Source organism: Amblyomma americanum, chromosome 6 (genome assembly GCF_052857255.1).
Source record: "Amblyomma americanum isolate KBUSLIRL-KWMA chromosome 6, ASM5285725v1, whole genome shotgun sequence".
Lineage (NCBI taxonomy): Eukaryota > Metazoa > Arthropoda > Arachnida > Ixodida > Ixodidae > Amblyomma > Amblyomma americanum.
The window spans coordinates 108,050,457-108,067,648 of record NC_135502.1 but is presented as its reverse complement, the minus strand read 5'-3'; the positions used below and the strand labels follow the sequence as shown (position 1 = coordinate 108,067,648).

At 44.5% G+C, this 17,192-nt stretch overlaps 1 protein-coding gene and 1 long non-coding RNA gene across 5 annotated transcripts in view; one reads left to right on the top strand and one right to left on the bottom strand.

Annotated features, from left to right (window-relative positions):
* The first annotated feature begins 336 nt into the window (after positions 1-336).
* Positions 337-13,408, top strand: LOC144093954 (uncharacterized). The gene is made up of 4 exons (XR_013306361.1): positions 337-517; positions 4,250-4,312; positions 5,248-5,354; positions 11,465-13,408. It is a non-coding gene; the product is annotated as an uncharacterized LOC144093954 (long non-coding RNA).
* The window catches only part of LOC144093953 (uncharacterized), a 40,210-nt gene continuing 36,416 nt past the window's right edge, over positions 13,399-17,192 (bottom strand). For 3 of the 4 annotated variants that reach the window (XM_077627728.1, XM_077627730.1, XM_077627729.1), the window contains one exon: positions 13,399-13,588. The gene's annotated coding sequence lies outside the window, so the exon portion shown is untranslated. Of the gene's footprint in view, positions 13,589-15,180; positions 16,624-17,192 lie in introns of those variants that run through there. The other variant, XR_013306360.1, reaches the window with a different exon arrangement.

Here is a 17,192-nt window from a genome sequence, read left to right as displayed (position 1 = left end):
CTACTGCCCTCCGTAGCTTCGGCATGTGCGCGAGTTTGACGTTGAACCGAGGAGAAACCACGTGACAGCTACTCAGCCGCCGTCGAAACCGAGCTGCCTCCGGCTGTGGCATGTTGCAAGTTGCGCGTCCGCGCCGTGGGTGCCGCCACGGTCGAAACGATTGCAGCGATCCTGGTATCGGCGGTAAACGCAGGTGAAGTTAAGCCTAATGAAGTAAGATCTCTGCACCACAATAGATAATAAAACAATATTGTGAACTTAATTATAACCAGCCATAAGTATTAAAAATAAAATATCAAAGAGATGACTTGCGAAGTTGCCACATCGCGACCGCGCCGCCGCGAGCAGCGCAGCCGGTGCAGCTGCAGACGCCCGCGCGGGCAGCGTGGGCGAAAGTAGGAGAAACGAAACTTTCCTGTCCGACGCTGCTTACGCGACGTATGCACAGGAGCAGCGCAGAGTGGTACAGAACATCCGACAAGAGTGGACAACGCTTCAGTGTTACTGCCCACCTCAGGTATTTATGAATTCACTGCACATTACATCCCTCTTGGCGTAAGAAGTTCACAAAACCGTTGCATCCTTCGTGCCTTTGTTTTGGTCGCCGTTGACCGTTGCGATTTGAAATTGCTTATGGAATACAACAGATTTCGCCTGGTGCTGTTTACTGCGGCGGGTTTGTTTTTGCGAGATGCGTTTAAAAAGTAGATTTAGACTCATTAAAAGCAAAAATAAGAGGCCGTGCTGCAGTTCTAGATGGCCCGACGCGGCATTGCCTTTCTTAAGCGTGGGACCGTTCGCTACTTTTTTTGCTTGCTTACATTTGTGTTTGTGTGTGTGTGTGTGTGTGCGTGCGTGTGTGTGTGTGTGTGCGCGCGCGCGCCTCACTGTCTGGCTTAATCTTAACCCTTTGTGGGTTCACCTATAATTTCCGTAACATAGAGAAAAAAACTACACATTTTTCGGGTCTAGGCATCTTCAGAAATGATATGGAAGAAATTTCAGAACAATAGCAGCAATAGTTTAATGAAAAAAAGTGGGACGCATGTGTCCCATTGGCACATGTCCTTTTGAAAAAGTCGGACAACACTGTCCCATTGACTCACGCGAGCACCAAGCTGTGGTTAGTTCTGTCATTGTTGGTGGAAGGGGCCGAAGCAGGTTGCACACAGGGGTACATTACACACACCACACACAAACTTCGTGCGCGTTTCACTCCCGGAGGTGGAACACCACCTACATCTACGCCTGTTTGGCACTTTCCGTGGGTTGTGACCAGTACCTGCAAACCTTACTTCGTCTGCAATTCCGACCATTTTTTGGCCGCTCTTAGTGCCACCTTTGTTCTTGCGGAACGGCCCAACAGACCTGTAGTGTCGGAATGTTTGCCCGTTGATCAGCTGCCGTCCCAGAACGAGCCGAAACCACATGTAGCTCATGTCGCTGTTGCCACTATGCTGAATGAAGCTGTTTACAACTGATGAGTCAAAAAGAAAATAAAATATGCGATACCACGACTTTTTCGATCGCCTGTCAGCCGCATAGGAGTTTCTTTTCTGGTCGAACTTGTCTACGGCTCCCATCCAACGGTTGTAGTCAGCGACCGCTTTGGGGCAGACCACACCCACTGATGAACCATTAGAAAGTTTTCTCTGGACTTCTTCAGTTTCGTTCGGGTCGTGAAAATTAGATAGGACATGAACGTTCTTTGAATCATGCCATTGGTATGCTGAGACATTGCCTTTGCTGCGCCACAGGTACTCTCCCTTCTGAAGCTTGTTGTTTTTCTTTAGATCGTCAGGAAGGTCCTTCCTGTTGACACGGACGGTACCCGCGGCCAAGATACCCTTCTGGGCAAGCGTTTGCATGAGCGGTGTAGACGTGAAATAGTTATCGAAGTAGAGCTGTGTGCCAGGCTCTACGCTTTCAGAAAGGGAAAGGACGACATATTTGCCTAAGCTTTGGCCTGCGGGCCGCTGCTCATTTTTTCCCTCTTATACCTGGAACTGGAGCAGGTAACCAGTCTGTGCGTCTGCCCTGCACCACACTTTGTACCCACGTTTGATCGGTTTCAAAGGAAGGTACTGCTTCATGCTTGACCTTCCTTTGAAAGCGATCATGCTTTCATCAATTGATTGATGACAGGAAGGAGTGTATTCTTCTTGAAACTTTTGGTTCAGCTTTGTAATAAGAGGGCGCACCTTGGCCAGACGGTCATATCCCTCTTCTCCTCTCTTTTTTTCTTTCGTTGTGTCATTCACACGAAGCGAGTTCATAATTTGCTGAAATCGTTTGAAGGACATCAGCTTTGAAATTTCTTCACAATGAAAGAGAGGGTCACGGCTCCAATACTGATACAGGTGGTGCCTTGGGCACACGCTCATCAACAGCAGTACACCAAAATACGCTCGTAACTCTTCCTTTGTCAAAATTTGCCACTTCCTTGGGTACTTCTTTGCACCGAAGAGGTTGGTCTGCTCAACTATGAATTCAATCATCTCATCATCAAAATAGAGCGTGAATGCATCAACTGCGCGTGCTGGCGCCTTTTGGGAGGTTTGAGAATCCTATGTCTTTGGGCTTTGAACTGTACTTAGCGGTTCATTTGTAGTCCATGCACTGCCGACCTCCTCCTCTTCTGGCGCACTCTCTCCACCTTGATCCAGCAGGAGCGCATTCCGTTTCCTCCTGAAACCTTTTTTTGAAGGAGTAGACCGCCGTTGGCGCTTGCTCTTTGATGGACCAGCTTCGATTTCGTCGTCTTCAAAGCTCAAATCCGACGGCGCTAGCTCAGGGACAAAAAAAAAAGGGAATTTTAATGAAAGAAAGGCGGAGAGGTCGGCCGGTGGTAACAGGGCCCTGGCCTGCTACTCCACACAGGGGAAAGGGAAGAGGAGGAAAAGGAAAGTGTGAATGAAGGCTGCAAAGTCGTCCTCGCTGCTTTGGGCCTCGTCTTCACTAGTCTCAGACTCGTCAGGCAAACTGAAGTAGAGCGCCAGCGCTTCATCCCGCGTAAGCGAGCCCCCTGCGAATTCGTAAACGAAACGAAACTTAGAATTTATTCTATCAACATCGACAGCTTACTTTGTTAGTCGTAGCATACTTTCAGCATACTGTGTGCAAAAATAAATCGTTTAGGGCATGCACCAAGTATTTCCCTTGAAGGACAGAAAAGGAAAAACTTACCATTCATCTCGAAATCTTTTTGGGCGCGAACAAGCGGGAGCAATTTTTACCGGCACGAATCTTCACAAAGGAAAAAGTTCAGCTGTCAATGCTGGTGGTGCCATCTACAGGAAATCCTAAAACTTAGTCGCACAAGCGTTGTCAAAGACTCGAGATAGATGGCGCGACAAGACTGTTGCCCAGAAATTCACCCGCTGCCGCGTACGGAGGTTTTTCGTGAGAGTAAAAAGCGGGACCCATGTGTCCCGTTATCCCATAAAGGGTTAAGTGTGTCGCTGTTACAGATTTGGTTTAGGTTTTATGGAATTTAGCGCATGCATATATATTACGTGCGTGTTGTTCGTACATGTTTTCTGCAGCCGCGATGTGACCGTCGCATTATCGCGCAGGCCTCCCTAACACCAGTAAATTGGGGCAGCGCGCCTTAATTGCGCTGCATACAGAAAAGTCGTAGGAGTTTTTTTTTTTTTTAGATACACAGACAGCTTTGATTGGCGATATTCATGCTGAACTCCCCAGTGTGCCTCACGGAAGCGTCGCTCGAAACTATTGTGTACCGTATACTGCTGCCGCTCCAGACACTGCTTTTACGTGGTATAACCTGCCGCCTACTATAAGCATTGTAAATTGCCCTCAGCCCTCCACCCCGGCTGTCCCTGACGTTTCTCGCTCGAAGCACGCACGATCGACCATATACTGGAGGGCACCGAACTCCCCACAGTATTCCTATCTCGTGACGCATCTCTTATCTCGTTCCTTTCTCATGTCCGCTTTCGTGAAGATCCCAGAAATAGTTTCGCCTAGTTTGCTATGGCTATTTTTGCGGTTTCGTGTCGCTTCTCCACGGTTGGGGGAATGGGAAGCCGAGAGCGCTTTAGGGTCAAGGCAGCGCCTTTTGCGCGGCCGTTTTTTTTTTTACTTTTTCTGTACCTGACCTCTCCGTTCTCTCCTTTTTTTTTTTTTTTCACATACGCAATGCAAAACTAGTTTAAGAAAAATTATACTTGAGCACTAAAACACCTGGTTTCGAGCCTCCTACAGTGCATTTGTTCTTTTTCAACAGGTTCTGGCCCAAGGACACCCATCAGAGTGCCCACAACAGCACCATGAAACGTAACCTATTATGGTAAGTGCACAAAGAAAACAGGAGAATTTTTTGCAAAATGCTCAATTTTTTCATTTGCATTAGAAACTATGGACCAGTAGCATTGATATTTTCGTGATGGATATTGAGAGGCCTGTAATAGTGCATCAATTTTACTTTAATGCAAAAAATTATATGATTCTCTCATTTGCATAACTCATACATGTCATGAAAATGTACACATTGTTCAGACACAGCTGTTTATTGTTTTCAGAACAAAACGTATAGTTATAGGCATACCTTCAGTCACTTTGTCCACAAAGTTTTTATATTGCTGATAATGCAACATATAGCACTCGAGATACCAGTCCTCTCGACTTTCTAGCATATCAGATGTGGGAAATGCGCACCCATCCCCTGCCACCTGCACTTGATACTAGCTGCAGCTAACAAAAGCATCCTAAGCTAATAGTGGGCGCAGCTTGCCGTTCCACAGCCTACACTGGTTATTGCGCCACCAAGCTTGATGTGGTGCATGTAAACAATGACGCAGCAGCCGAACGAGATACATGAGGAAATACAATGTGCCGCAGTTGCATTTTTGTAAGCTTTGCTTCTGTAGCCGAGTATGAACTAATACAAAAACCATTACTTTGCAAGTGTTGTTGCTTCCTGTCAATGTTTCGTAAAATTTTGCAAGTTCCCTAATGAACTGCTTTCTTGCCACATTTAATTTCTATGGTTGTGAATTTGTGGTCCTTAGATGGGAAAATCTTCCGACCACTACATGATAAACTTCACCTACGAATGCTCATTTCTGCCTGAGTATATTCATGACTTCAAACAAAATACATGCACGGTAGGCAATTAGTTTTCCTGTGATTGCACCCTAACGGTAATTTGTACGAGATCTAGGCTGCTCTGTGAGATTTACAAAAAGGTGTCTCTTTGTTTTCTTTCATTTTTTTTTTTTTCAGGTGAAGGTGGCCCAGTGGCCTCAGTGGTGCCAGACAGGCCAGCATTGGACAGGCAATGGTGACATCTGCACCGGAAGCACCAAAAAGAAGGCAGAGGAGACACACATGTGCGTACACCACTCAAATCTTCAAGTGGATTTTGAAACTGCATTCTCAAAGTGACAGATACAAGAAAGTACTGGGCCAGATTAGAAAAAGCCATGAGAGAAGCTGAGTAATGCATCATGAGGCCCTAGAAAAGCATGAGCCGCATTTGCTACAAGACCTTTTTTCAGATGAGGCCCTGCTCTTTTCCAAAATCCAAAAAGCATTTTTATATTTGCTGCTGCAACCTCTGAAGAATGTCTATATTTTTAAAGGAATTAGATTCCGCCTTCAGACAAGAAATCACATAGTGTGCCCAGTGCCCACATATTGAATGTGTGTAAGAATCTGGTTGAAAGGAGGCCAAAGCGGCAAGGTATGTTCTGTTCAGTAGGCTGAAGTCTGAAGTTACTTAAGGTAATGTGCCACACAAGGCTTCATGGGTACACCTCATTTGTCAACAGAAGCACAGGTACACAGTCTAAGCTGATGCTCGCACCAGAAAGAAGCATAAATATACTGTTTGTATTCATGAGTCATGACGCATTGGGTTACTAAATGATTAAAATATTTAGTTCTTTATTGCTGCCTACTGCTTATGTGTTCTCTCTTTGTTTAAGTATTTATTTGTCATGTTCATAAGTGTTTTTTATTTGTTATGTAAGGGCGGTTGTGGCTCTTCTGAGCCACAACACCCTTACTGACACATACTAACAGCTTACAAATGGTACCAGGAAATCCCACGTTATATAGCTTCTTTCTCCTCCTATTCAACAAGCACATAGCCATACAGCCACTCAATAAATGCCAGAATTCAATTAATAATGATAATGATGCTGAAATCAGTCTCCATAAGCAGTTGTAGCATGATTAGTGAAAAAAATAAAATAGTGAGACTTAATGTTGAGACATTCATGGCTTCAGCAGCTAAAAAAATTCCAAAAAGTACTCTGTATAACCCGAGGGTTTTGTGGTATATAATTTGCCATCCCATGGTCATGACTGTTGCACTCTGTTTTGCTGTTGGGGAAATTAGTAGTATCTGGAACCTAGCGCCAGCAAATATAGGCTGGCTCAAGTGTTTGGCTCTGTAACAATTAAGAGGGGCATACGCATGAGATGTGACTTGGTTTTTACATGTATGCTAGTGTCGAAAACAGGCATTCTCAAACTATGATAAATTGCTACTTATACTGGCTGTTTTAAGAATTTCTTCTGCAAGTTGTAACATTGAGGGTTTTACTATCCCAAGCAACACATGCACTAGGAGAGACGTAGTACTAGTGGCCGACATGTTGGATCCCTTAACATGTGCAGACACTGTACAGTAGTACAAGGACCACTTGCAATTTACCATTTACTTAATCACCCAAGATTATGGTAGAATCAATATAATGCTGCACAGTGGCTTGTTATCCACATTGCACATTATATTTGTTATTTCTGTATGAACTCTTTATGCACATGCATATTCTGGGTTACCCTCCAGTGTGTCATCACTGCTAACTGAATTAATGACCTCTGATTATTGTTGTGTGCCAGCCACGGCCACAATCGTTTTGTGAATTTTCAAAAATTTGTTTCTCTCGACTTGCCTTGGTCACATTTTCTTTCTCTTTCTGTCTACATTAAACCAGTAACCGAAATAGGGTGTGGCAGACTAGCCATGCCCTAAAGCATGCAAGCCTGCAACTCATTAGCCAAGAGGCAAACATGCCCATTGTTAGCAGAGTTAGAAGGTGAACTTTTCTTGATGTCTGTACATGAAGCTATATGTAGCACTGCAGCATATTATGTTGTCCTTGGTCTACTTATGCACTGTGAATTCTTCTGCACAAGTTAAAGGTTGAAACTTTTGACTGGCTCACTTTGTATGCGTACACTCATTGCCACACATTGATTAAGGTCTACTTATGCACTGTGAATTCTTCTGCACAAGTTAAAGGTTGGAACTTTTGGCTGGCTCACATTCTATGTGTATACTCATTCCACCCATTGATCAAGGACTACTTATGCACTGTGAATTCTTCTGCACAAGTTAAAGGTTGAAACCTTTGGCTGGCTCACTTTGTATGTGTATACTCATTGCCACACATTGATATATCTCAATGCATGTGAAATGTTTTACTTCATTGCCATTTACCTGAATCTGTACAAAGTTATAGTGTGTGCACATATATTGATTGATGTAGCATTTGGTTACGTATACCATACTCTTTTTGATAGTACCGTACCTTTTTGCAGCATAGTGGCATTTTCCGATTCTAATTCTTTGCAGTGGCTGTCACCGATATTATCATGCCACTGATGTCTAGAATCACCACTTTTGTACATCGACTGTGGGTACTTATGTATTCTTTAATAAACTGTCGTCTGTACTGCATTGTTTACGCTTTTGCTTCTCGAGCGAGCGCCCTAAGCAGCTGTTGTTGTTGTTAGCCTATCAAAAAATGGCACATACCCACCAGCACCACGAACGTGCGAGCAACCGGCCGCGACCAACCGCCTAAATCACGACCGGCTTTCTAAGAAACGAACTTTCTAGGAATGTTGCAGAGCGCAATTTGGCAGTGATAGCGGCGGGACTAAATGATGTCTTGATTGGTGAAGCCGCAAAAGTAGTGGAAAGATTAGCGGAGGGAGTTGACGATTTAAGGGCGATAGCACAGCGAGTCCAGATCGTAGTGTGCACAATGCCGGAAGTGCAAGGACAGAACGGACAAATTGCCAAGGGCGTTGTGGCCGTTAATCGGGGGATAAGGAAGTTAAGCCAGGAGAAAGGCTTTGAAGTGGCAGACATAAACAGGGAAGTGCATAGAGCAGGCTTTGGCGGAGGCTTTACACGAGATGGCATTCACTTTAATGGAAGGCTAGGAGCCGAGATCGGGTGGCGCCTGGCAGGCCGAGCAGTTTTATGGAGTCCACTGCGGCTCAGGGCATAGGGGTAGGTAGAAGCAAAGTAGAAAGTGTAGCAGTGGAGGCTGACGCCAATAGCATGGCCACTAGGAGGTCCAGGAAGAAAACTACAAAAAAAAGACATTTAACACCAGGATCAGGTAGTACATGACTGAAGCCAACAGTCATCGAAACCAAGGAGCGTAGGGGATATCCTCTATGCTGCTTGTGCTCCTTGGTTTCGGTGATTGTTGACTTCCGTCGCGGAGTTGTCCAAGTTCGATAGGACCTGCGGGGAAGCTAACCCACAGAGATGTGCTGAAGGAAGCCCAGTTTCTTGGGTCATCTGGCGTTGCCCGAAGTACGATATATCGGATGTGACGGCTAATTTTTGTACGATATATAGCCTTATATTTTCCTACACATTCACATTGCAGCTTTACAGTGCTTAGAAATTATTCGGTATAAAAGATAAGTCGATGTAACTGATTTAAATATGATGGAGTTTCGACTGTTGTTTAGCTTTTGCTGGCGAATTCCATTTGTGATCAACGTAAATTACGCATTTTGAACCATTAGAAAGAATAAAAGGAGTAAGCAAAATTTGTTGCCTATACACCTTTAAAATAACCTGAAAAAGTTTTTTTCTTTGAGCAAGGAAGGAGCACCAAACAGCAAACTCGTGGCAGTAAATCTGTACAGTTGATTCTGTGAAAAAATAAACATTCTCACCTGACATTGACGGGAAGTGAAGCTCCTCGTATGTTAGACGGAACTCGTGCCCACTGATGTGGTGCGACTGTAGTTCGTTCAACATGAAGAAGCTCTCTTTGCACAGGTCACATACGTTTTGGCTGCCTCGGATTAGCGGTGACCTCCTTGTGGGCGCGAAAGAGATGCCGCTTCAAGTTCCATTTGTATACGTACTGCATACTGCAGCGCGGATACAACAATATCGAAGAACCCTCCATAGTGTTTCGCAAGCGGCGAGAGCGCGCGCTCGCGCGACAGGAGGAGCACACCGCTCAGCGTGCCTACTGCTTCCGATGCGTGGGCACTACGCTTGCTAAAAATCTTTTGATCTCTGTCATAATATGTCCTACTGGGCAGTGCCAAACCACGCTGACTGGCGGTGACAGTCCTTTGAGGGTGCGATTACCACAGCGGAGCAGCTAGAGCACGAACCACAGCTCGAGGAGCTGAAACGTGCATGCGCATTTTGGCGCGCTTTAATTTCACGAAGACGGGAGCTGACAGGTGCCATTCCGGCGCTCCAATCAGAAGCAGCACAGAATTAATACCAGAGACTATGGAAAAGAATCCTTTCATATATGGCAAAATTCTGAGTGATTGCACTTAGAACTTTACCCATTTTTGTGTCATAATTTTACATGGACAACCCTCATATTTCGTGGGCTCTGAGAAATTGGAGTTGGCCTGCATCACAGAAGTACCACTTTTTCTGTAAACACATCTCTTATTGGGCAGAAAAGAGCAAGCACTAAAATGTCAGTTGCAGTGACGTGTGCGGCGCATCCGAATCTCTGACAAATATAGCTGAAGGTTACGCGTCTGAATATCGCATAAGTTTTGCAACACTCAAAGTGCCTTTATATGCCAACGCTAAAAGGAAACCTAAAATGTTCTCAAATGAAACCGAACCTTGGCTGCGCCACAAGCGGCCGCTTCAGTTTCTGGCCTTTGGTTCATGTAGTTTCTTTTTTGACGCGTCGCAAGTTGCAGCTGTAGACATGGAAGAGAACCACGTGCTACTCTCGTATGAAGCTGATGGCTCAGCACGCACCTGCAATGGTTTTGTTTGTTTTAATCTTCATCCTGCACGTCAGCACTGTGCACTACTTCCATGCCACTTACAGCCACGGTGTGCGGATGCACTGCACTGTTTGTACCGACAAAGATGAAGGTTGCTGCAGGGAAAAACTTCTAAAAAAACTGACGTAGTGAGTTGTGCTAACAGCGGTGCCGATTCACAGCAGTGCAGTGGTGCCAAGGCAGTGTATCAGCGCCACATGTGAACTGCAGTGGGCCAGTTTTTTTAGTACTGTCCCGCTTAGAAGTATTGTCGTGTATGGAGGTGCTCTCTCCATTTACGTCCTGAAGACAATGTGTGTAATACATCCCGAGTGTAAGTCGTTTGGAATTCCTTGCAAGCTGGATAGGCTTCCCGGCAGCAAGAATTTAGTATGCTAATCTGATTACTAGTGGGGAAGCATCAAGGCATTAAATGTGCACGATGAGTTGCCACAGCTGCTGATAAAAGACTTCACCTAATACTAATACCCGTAACGGTAATTGCAGCTAGCTATTAAGCTCTTTTTGTACGTTTTGCGATCACACGTCAGGTACAGCGGAGGAAAAAAGTTTGTGTCTAGCTAATGGCCCACGGGCCTCGGTGTTAGCAAACTACGCTCGGCGTGTGCTCTTGGATCAGTATCGGAACGCTGGGATGCATGTCGAGGGCTTCAAGCACATTCTGAGTGTTGACAGGAGCTCAGCTTCCTACAAACTCGTCGGCCCTCGAAACGTGTTTGTACGCCGAGCCGCTGCATGCGGTGGCCGAGTGGTTATGGCGCTCGGCAGCTGGCCCGAAAGAAGCGGGTTCGATCCCCTGGGATCACCGCGGCGGTCGAAATTCGATGGAGGTGAAATACTAGGGGCCTGTGTGCTGTGCGATGTCAGTGCACGTTAAAGAACGGCAGGTGGCCGACGTAGTCCCTCATAGCCCGAGCCGCTTTGGGACATTAAACACCCATAAGCCAAACCGTATGGTACCCAACGTGAAAGTTTTAATTGAATATTGTGGGCCATATTTTTTTTCATGCTGGTCAAACGTTCACATACGCTGAAAGAATCGGAAGATCAGTTCACGCTTTGAACAGTAATTGCGTGGAGTTCTAAATGTCCTTTTAACAGATGGTTATATCAGGTGTCCGACATTTCCGGAGCCGTTCACTGCGGTGTCCCTCATAGCCTCAGTCACTGTGGTACGTTAAACCCCCATGAACCATAACCAGCTAACATAGTCAAGGAATCAAAATATTATCGAAGCTGCTTTTGGCAATTTCTTTTGGATTAGTGTGTCATACCCTATCAATACAGGCCAACTTCACTTTGTCCTTGCTGTCCCTGAAAAGAGAGGAACTAATTTTTTCCCTAAGCTGGCAGGTTTTTTTTTAATTGTGCACTTCAATGCCTCATTTGTATTCCCTTCATGCAGGTTTCCGTAGCGCTGCTGTCACACCACTGCCATCAACAGCACTGTAGGAAGCCCATGCCCATTTTGGACCGCTGGCCTTCATAGCACGGGAAGTATGCGATATAAAGAGATCAGCTTTATCGATGCAAGAGTGCTGACAATCTGCAATATAGGAGACAAATCTTATGTACCTGTTGTGTTACTCGTGACCTGGCTTGCACCATTCGAAACTTAGGAGATCACGGTCAAGGAATGCTGTGCAGAGTTTATGAAGTTCTTTGCATCTTGGAAAGCTTCACTGGGACACATGCCTGCTGGTCATCTAGGTAACAAACAGTTCTTATAATGCAATATATGTGAACAGCTGCTCAGAGCACCACTGAAATGAGCTTATAAATTGTAACTTTGTCAACCATGTGACATTGAAAATGTGTTGACAACAGCAATGGAGAAGTTCACACTTGATGTTAATATGTTAGCATTGAATGATTATACAAACTAAAGCCCCAACGTCTGATGTATGTCCAGAAGAGCATGGAAAAGAAAAAAAGAGCCATACTTACAGTCTCAGGTGGGATTCGAACCTGCGGTGGCACATAGTTTTGCTTGCTGCTGCCTTAGACAACTTGGACATTGCCGCAGCTTTTCTCCCTGCATGTTAAACTGCAAACTGTTAAACTGTTAAACTGTTAAACTGCAGTTAAACTGCTTTGGATATCAACTTTCATCCATGTGCGATAGTTCGAACTTGGACTGGCATGTGCAAGTGGCTGCATGCTGTCGCGTTTGAATGCGTGCCTTGTTTAAAGCTTACGCTTGATCCAACTTCACATTTCATTTCAGCAGATTGCACAACATCCCAAATCTAAAAGCAATGAAAAAAATACAAGCAGCCTTCCTTCCTGCGTTATCTGCCAGCCTCTCGCACTGTGGGACTGTTTTGGTTACCAAAACTAGTGCACACGTGCTCGTTTGCATGACTGCACAAAGACTGCCAAGAGCCAGCATGCTCACAAAATTGGAGCCCACTTGCCAACACATTTCCTTTTGAATTATTTGCCTGTGAATTTTTAATTTCCTACATGCTATGCAGAAGGCAAATATAGCATTAAGTGTAAAGAATGCATTAGTAAACATGCTTGAATGCTTTCTGCCGAGATGACAAGAGCAACAATACAGTGCTTGTTCCTGGGCGCTGTGCAAAATGGCGAAAGTTGTATGCTATCACTGCTTCTGCCAATATAGTTCTCTGGGTTTTGTATGGATATTGGTTCAGGATTCCGTAAAAATATTCTTTCAGGCCTTACGAGCTGTCGCTGATGACAGAACATATTTTTGACGTGGGGGGCAGCAAGCACAGTTACTGGTGGACATGCTTAGTGATTCCAGTTCTTGCAGGTTCTGGAAACTAGCCGTAGAATCTGAATTTTCCCTGCTGAAGTAGCTTGCACTGTTATTAAGTTGGAACTTTTGGTGTGCAGTTCAAAGCAGAGGCATGTTTTAGGTCTTGCAGTCTTGATAGAACAGTTTTTAGGGTTCTTTCCAGACCCGTTTCCGAACATGTACTGAAACTAAAAGGAGCACAGCAGCGAGTACAGGTGATGGATCGCAGAAAAATTGATTTCAAGGATGACACAGTAGAGACTAACAAAGGGGGCACATGAAATAAACAAGCCTGTCTTTATCCCTGTCCCATCCATCCATTGCAGGCTGCATAATTCATTCGTTGGCCCGATAACCTATGCATCACTTGGTACTCAGTACCAGGGCCACGCTGATTCCCAAGATATTTCTCCCTTTAAAATCCAACATTAAAAGTCATAAGAAGCAGCTGAAATGTAGAGGTGTAGAAAATACGCACGGAAGTTAATCTTTAAGGAACTTGCTCACAACTCCTTCATTTGGTCCATCGTTGTGAGCATCACCATTTTCTGCTGTGTACAAATAAAAAGAAATTGAGCATATGAATGTTGTTTATTTTCTAATCATTTTCCAAAATGGAACTTGTTTGGCTGTGTAAATAGTTGCCATCTTTAAGCAAAGGCTTGACCATGGCACCCATCCACCAAGGAGTGCTGGTTCGTGTCCTTGTAGGCATGTCGTACAAGCCCTGGCATCCCAGTCGAGGTCTCCACGCACCTGTTTCTGGAAATCAACAGTTAGAAACATTTCCATGCAATTTAATGTTTTGAATCACTCCATCAGATTTCATTTGAACTCCCCATAAAGCAAATTGTCACATAGCCTTAAAAATATGTACACAAAATTCGTTCAGTAGTTCAGCAAGATTGAGTTACAGTGCCAAGAGGAGGTAAAAAATAGGTAGCCTTAACTTTTTTTTCCTTTTAAATAGCACTGTTCTTTACATCTATCTACCGCAGAAGCTCTGTGGTTATGGCATTAGGGTACTGATCCTGAAGACATGCATTCAATCCCAGCTGCAGTAGCCATGTTTTGATGGAGACAAAACTCTAAAGGTGACCGTGCTGTGAGATGTATATGTTAAATCGCCCCAGATAGTCAAATCTGAATCTGGAGCCCGCCACTACGTGTCCCCATAACCTATGTGGCACGTTGAGAATTTGTTCTTGCATGTCTGGAACTATAATTATCGACATGCAGTATGGCATTTATAAACTATTTTTAAGCCAGTTTTCGCATACACTATTGTTTGCAGTGTTTCTTGCAATGAAAACTATCGGAGGAGCATGCATGCTTTCGGAGGAACTTGGGACACAGCGCAGAACTCCATCCAATTACCGTTTTAGTAAAAAATTATCTGGCCCTTTCTGCATATGCTGACTATTGTCCAGCAGCAACGGAATTTACTGGCAACAAAGTTGGATTTAGAAGAACTCGTTAGAAGTGAATTAGGGTTCATTTTGAACTCTTTTGAAGTGAATGTATTGGTGGATTAATAGTAGTGCGAACTGAACACTACCTTCTGAGATCAGCAAATATGTGCTGCGAGTGTCTCGGCTGGTGCATAGATCAGTTGTAATTGAAGATTGTTGGTGGAGGTATTGCAGCTGATTTAGACGCTAGATTTCCAGTATGTGTATTGATTGGATTCCCAGCTGGACTATAGTGTGTCAAGTTTCAGCCCAATTGTTTGCTTCATTCCTCGCCAGTTTCTCCACCTTAATGGAGGCACTACACGAGTGTTAACAAACTGACAGCTGTCATCCAACTGAATTGGAGATACTTCTGTTTGCCACTTGTAGTACAAAGTTTCTCTTCCGCTTTTTTATGGCTTAAAAATACCCGAGGTACTAAGATACGACTGTCCATTTTCAAAAATGGTCAATCCTCTCTGCAAAGAAGAATGTTATGCGACCTTTGACCAGTGAATATGATACATAGTTGAGGGTAAACTTTCCGCTGTCAGTCGGGAGAAAAAAAAGGGTCACGTGACAAAGTGCCTACACTCGCGGACAGCTTTTTGTGGCTATGCTGCGGAAGCTATGGGCGTGTCCTGCCAAATTATCTTTCTCCGTCGTGAGAGTGTGATAAGAGCACAGTTGTGAAAGCCTCGCCCTCTGAGCTTTCACTGCATAGCCACAAAAACCAGTCCCCAAGTATAGGCTACGTCGTGCGTAAAACAAAGGACCAGAAATTTAAAGACCTGAAAGTTTTCGAAGACCTTGTATGGAACAACTCCCATACATTAGAAGGGTCAACGCATTTACGAGCATGTTTACCGTATCGATACAATGGGTCTGCTGAGGATAACTTACTCGTCGTACGTGTAATAAAGACGGAGAAGCACCGCATATTTCAGTCAATTAAAGATTGCAGAAACGAGCAGTGTACTTCTACAATAGCATTATTGTGCCGCAGCGAAAGTTTCTGTGAGAGCAGTGCAGGTGGCAACACCATGTAATCCAAAGTTCAATGCTTTTTTTTACATTTAAGCACATTACCACATAGTACTAAGATTTTGTGCTGGTAACTAAAATTACACATTTTTAAATATCCAGTTTTGTTTGCAGCAAAAATTTTGCAATGGTGGTGCTGCATACTCTTTTCTACTTCGCTAGGATTCGTCACTTTTTTTTCCCCACAGCTACATGCTGGATGACATACATTTGATGTCGTATGTAATGTTGGTAACATGCTGTCATGCGTAGTCGAGTGCACTTGTTCAGTTGTGGTGCTTTGTGTGCTCCGCTACGGCTGTAGTATAGTTTTTCGGTTTTTTACCAGACAATAAAATGACTGCGTTGGAGTGGGCATCACTGCAGCGCCTTCGAATCTCTCCACAAAATGTTTTCCCGGCAAGTAGAGGCAACTGCGCCTAAAAATAGAATAGGTTGTTGTTTGTTCACCCTGATGTCTTAATTTATAACATTCAGTGCGGCCTACCTAACGTGAATGTATGGCGTAGAAGCGCCTTTCATCAGCAAAATGCTCTATGAAACGAAAGCCATGAATGAAAAATGTTTAGTCAAGCGAAGCCATCTCGGGCTATTTTGCGGAGGCTGCAGCAACAGGATGATTTGATGGCACATGGGTTTATGGAGACATGTTTGGGACACGGAGCAAACACCAACCTGACTAAGGATGGGAAAACTGCAATCGAATAGACAGTTTTAGTATAGCGTTTGCATCCTTTGCATACGCAACACGCGAGTCTGTTGCGCACGCTAAATCCAAAGCGTGAACGCCGCTTTTAGATGAGCGTTTGCGGACCGTTCTGCAACAAGCGCTCAGTGGACAAACAACACAGGTTCAGCCACGTTTGGGTAAGTACCTAGCGCCACCACACGTCAGAAAAAAACTCTGAGGCCGATTTGATCCAAACTAAGCCACGGCAAAGCGCGCACTTTTTGCCGTCTGCTATTTCTTTGGCGGATGCAGGGCGGCTAGAACTTGCAGATGGTTCCTCCGGCTTCCACGCCATGCCCTCAAGCCATACAAAAATGACACAAACGGCCGTTGCCATGACGACAGTGTAAACAGTCTGTTGTTAGGCTTACAGGCTTGAAAATACACTGCTATCTCAAAATTAGCAAAACTTATCACATATAACAATGTGCCGAGTGAGATAACAAGAAGCGGAAGTGAATGCAACCATTTACAGCCAGTTGAGTGCCGAATAATGCAATGACGAGGTATTTTAGAACCGAACCGGGCAAACAGGGGGCCGCCATGTTGTCTCCGTAAGCCCCGCAGTGACGATATGCTATTTCCAGAAAACTGCATGCGTACGGTAAACGCTAAGCTTCCTTTAGCATTCTGCGCATGCGTATTCTACATGTGCTGTTTCATTGCGTACGCAAAGGTTTTGCGTACGCTATACTAAAACTGTCTAATAATGGGCAGCAGAAGGGGAGCGGAATTTGGGGATATTCATAAAAGTATGAAATGTTAAAGGGTCAAACAGGAATGCAGGTACATTTATGGTTAAAAGGAAAGGTGAGCAAACACCTTGGCCTTTTACACCTGTGAACAGCAGCAAATGCCAAAAAGATAGCTATAATTATAGCAGAGTACATTGTTGGGCAAGTCTGTCAATACTTATAAGCAAAGGGTTACGGACATATAAGGAAGAGAAGGGTATACAACAAGTGCGGACTAAGAGTGTGTGCTTGTTGTGTCCTTGCTTCAATGTGCATAGTACCCTTTGTTGGTAGTAATGTATAACAAGCAACATTAATTAGCTAGACGTGCTGTGGACATGAATGTGTGCACAGAAGGCATGGCTACACAGATTCAACAATCACCTAGTTATATTAACAGTTCCAAG